Raw genomic sequence first — 4,064 nt, forward strand, 5'->3', positions numbered from 1 at the left:
GCCCACGTGCACGAGGCCCTGGGTTCAATCCCCAGCACCCTGGAGAAAAACTCTGTGGGTACAGTTGGTGATGATGGTCAGGCAACATTGTGCCGTGTTTTTGGTATGACTTGGTACCCTTCGAAATAGTCGCAATCACGAATGTTCTTACGTATATTTTACCATAATGATAACAGTAATATAAATATTTCCAGGCAATAGTTCGCCTGTTTGATTTTTTAAAGATTGCATCTATAAAAGAGGAAACGCGCGGCACACGCCGAGTCCCGCAGGCCCCTCACCTCCCTCACCCCCGCCCCGCCTCTTCCGGCGCTGAGGGCGCAGGGACCACGGCGGCCACCAGGTGGCGCCGCCGCGCCTCGCAGCGCCGGGGACATTTCGCGCCCCCGCGGTGGGCGGCGCAGAGGCGGCGCGATGCGTCAGCTGGACCCGCGGGCCGCCCAGCCGGTGGAACGGAGCCGCCGTGCCGAGGCCAGGCCGGAGGCTGGCGGGGGAGGGGACGCAGATGTGGAGTCACCGGGAGCCCCCGATGCGCCCGTGGGGAGACAGTCCCACGCGGATCTGCCGCCGAGCTCGTGCAGTGCCTGGCCCACGCCGATGGCTCCGACTGGGCAGTGACAGCCTCTCCAGGCCTCGGTTTCCCCTTTTGCATAAGAAGCAGCCCCGGCTTCCCAGTTCCCGATTAAATAAATAACCCACGATACAGGGAGGGGGCTCCCGGTACACTCTACGCCCTCCATGCATGTTTGCGTCCGCCGGGAGCGAGGAAACAAAACTGACCATCACCACTGCGGCCAGGTACCCGTCGGCGGCGTGCAGCGCAAACCAGAACCGCCCCCCCCCTCTCCCCCCCCGGCCCGGTTTCTCCTCACGGGCGGGGCGGACGCGGTCAGGGGGTGACCGCGGGCGGCCGGCAGGGGGCGGACTGGCCAGCACAGCTCCTCCAGGCCGCGCCACCTGCGCCTCCCGCGCGCACCCCACCCTGAAACTTGCCGGGGCTGCGGAGGGGGCGCCCGGTCCTCTTCCCCAGGGTGCCCAGGGGCGTCGCAGGCCCTGCATTTGGGGACTTCCAGATGCCTAACGCGACCCTCCAGATGACATTTATTGAGCGCTGTGTACACTGAATGCTTCCTCCCCTGCCCACGAAGCCGGTGTGCATTCATTCTTAAGGGACAGGTGGGGACCCAGAGGTTGCCTTTGCAGCCCTCGCTGTTGTAGTCTCGAAGAGGCCTCTTGAGACCCCCAAACTTACTGAGAGCTTATTGCACGCCCCCCCCCTTTTTTTTTTATATAATGCACATTCCAACCAAAGAGGTCGGTGCTGTGTTCCCCAGAGAAGTCAAGTCGCCCTGGGTGTGGGGTACCCACGGCCGGGAGAGACCCACCTCACGACCTCCTGGGAGGGATCAGTGTGCAGACTGAGCGCCCTCCCCAGGCAGTCCCCCAGACCAGCTGGGAAAAGCCTCGGGCAGGGACTCTCCGGGGACGAGGAGGGGATTCCAGGTTCCCCCTGCCCACCCCCCGGCCCGCGAAAGTCCAGGCAGCCTCGCGCGCTGGAAATCCCGCGCGCGCCCCGAACCGCGGCGCGGCTGCCGGGAAATCAGGAGAAAACTTCTGTTTTTTTCTTTTCTGGCACTCGGTCCCCCGCCCGGCTCCCTCCTCCGGGCTCTCTCCCCACGTGGGGCATTCTAGCGCGGCGCTCCGCCCCCTCCCGGGCGGTGGCCAACCGCAGTGCTTGCTGCTCTGGCCTTTGTTTTTCGGCCAATAGGAGGGATTAGTAATTTCACCGAGGCCACGCCCCTTCCCTACAAGTCCATAAAAGGGCGGCGTCGGTGGCCGCGGACTCAGATCGCCGAGTTAGGGTACGCGGAGCCAGCGTCTGGAGCTCCGTGGATTAGTTTTCGCTGAGGACTTTTTGCTGTCTTCGCCTGTTTTTACTGGGGGAATCTTGTTGCTTCCCGAAGATCTTGGACAGGTTCCGGCTCCGTGGGAAGGTTTTGGGCGCTCTGGCTCGGGTTTTGCAATTTCTCCTTGGGAATTGTCGTGGGGTTGCGTCCCACTGTGGATTATAATTGCAACATGACGCTGGAAAGAGCTCGTGGCGTGCGACAACGCGGCTCAGAAAGTAAGTAGCTGGGGCCCCCGCCGCCTGAGGGATGGGCCGCGCCGGGGCGCCCCGTGGCCCGCCCGGCCCTGACTCCCGTCTCCCCTGGCTTCAGGATGCAGACCGTGACTGCCGCGGTGGAGGAGCTGCTGGTGGCCGCGCAGCGCCAGGACCGCCTGACGGTGGGGGTACGAGTCAGCCAAGCTGATGAATGTGTGAGTCAGACCCCCTTCCTGGACTGGGTGCGGTGGGGGCGCCGCTCTGCTTTGCAGGTTCTCTGTGCCCCTCTCTTGCGCGGGGCTGGGACTTAGCGAGTGCCCCCTCCGCCATGGATCCAGGGTGTCTCTGCTCTGTGGGGGCAAAGGGGCTGCAGCATCCTGACATGTCAGTATCGTTTGCAAACGCCCCTCCCTTTGAACCGCCCTGTCTCCTCATTACTTTGAGCCATTAGCCCCCCACCCCCATCAGCATGCAGATGCTGATCTCTGCATCCTGCAGTACCTCTTTGCTCTTGCAAACTCCTTGTGCTTGGTGGCCTTTCCATGATCCTCACCTGACCCGCTGCTCTCTCTTCCACTCCCTCAGGGACCCTGACAGTGTGGTCCTGTGTCTCCTGGCTATCGATGAGGAGGAAGAGGACGACATCGCCCTGCAAATCCACTTCACCCTCATCCAGTCCTTTTGCTGTGACAATGACATTGACATTATGAGGGTGTCCGGCATGCAGCGGCTAGCACAGCTTCTGGGAGAGCCCACTGAGGTGCAGGGCACCACTGAAGCCCGGGACCTGCACTGCCTCCTGGTCACGGTGAGCTGGGTGTCTGCCCTGCCCCACAGGGCACCTGGCCCATGTTTGTCAACAAAGTCAGGCTGACCGGTCCTGCACCAGCTCAGTGCTCAGCCATGCTCGGCATGTCCCGTGGGCAGCCCTGCCCCTGGCCTTGTCACCCAGGCAGCTATTTTGAGCCAGCCTGTTTTCCCCAAAGGGGCCCCAGGAGAGGGAGTCTCCCCACCTACTCCTGGGGCTCCCACTAAACCCTCCTCTTTCCTCCCACAGAACCCTCACACAGACGCCTGGAAGAGCCACGGCTTGGTGGAGGTAGCCAGTTACTGCGAAGAGAGCCGGGGCAATAACCAGTGGGTCCCCTATATCTCTCTCCAGGAACGCTGAGGGCCTTCCCAGCATCAGGACCTGTTGAGTTGCTGCCAAAAAATAAAACATATTTGACCCTCCCCCCAGAACAAACCCCCAGAACAACCCAACCCATGAGACCATCGGGGCAGAGTCACTGAGACTGAGGACCAGGAGGGGGAGTGTGGCCACCCTCGGCGGCGATCCAGGAACAGCGCCAGAGGCGGCCGCGAAAGAGGAGAGGACAGGGACCCGGGAAAGCAGGAGAGGAGACTGGAGCCCAGGCCTCCTGAGCAGAAGCCGGCGGGCAGCTGCTACCTCCCGTATCATGGAGGCTCTGACTCCACGCCGCAGGGTCGGGGTGAGGCTTGCTGTTCTTCACCCTCCTTGAGACTGTGGCTGACATCTGCGAAACGTGACTTGGAGGACTGAGGGCCCACACCCCTCGCGGGAGCTAGGGCTGATGCTGCTCTGTGCCCTTGACCTCCCAGTTTGCAAAGACAGAGACAATTTATTTTGTTACTTGCACTTGTTACTCAACCACTGAGAGACGGATGCTTACAGACATATTTTTATTTCTACTATGATGGCCTTGCAATAAATTTCTGAAGCCTCTGGGTTCTGGTGTATTTTCAGCTTCTGCGAAGGAAGACCCCGCCTCCCTCGCTGGCTGCCAGCTCCAGCGGCACCCCTGCGGCCCCCTCCCAGCTCACCAGGAAGTGTTACTTAAGTCCCTATTAGCAGCTCCAGGCTCCTTTGCAAAAACAGTGCCTCTTCTCTCTGCAGCAGGCGCCACCACCCAACTCCAACAAATCTTTGCCTCTTTTT

The 4,064-nt window shown here is 61.4% G+C and overlaps 1 pseudogene across 1 annotated transcript; it reads left to right on the forward strand.

The window, feature by feature from the left end:
* The first annotated feature begins 2,134 nt into the window (after nucleotides 1-2,134).
* On the forward strand, nucleotides 2,135-3,851 carry LOC306646547 (growth arrest and DNA damage-inducible protein GADD45 beta-like; annotated as a pseudogene). The gene is made up of 3 exons (XR_013766907.1): nucleotides 2,135-2,319; nucleotides 2,690-2,912; nucleotides 3,162-3,851. The product of XR_013766907.1 is annotated as a growth arrest and DNA damage-inducible protein GADD45 beta-like (transcript).
* Nucleotides 3,852-4,064: the final 213 nt, after the last annotated feature.

This window comes from Sciurus vulgaris, assembly GCF_902686455.1.
Source record: "Sciurus vulgaris genome assembly, chromosome: 16".
NCBI classification, from domain to species: Eukaryota; Metazoa; Chordata; class Mammalia; order Rodentia; family Sciuridae; genus Sciurus; species Sciurus vulgaris.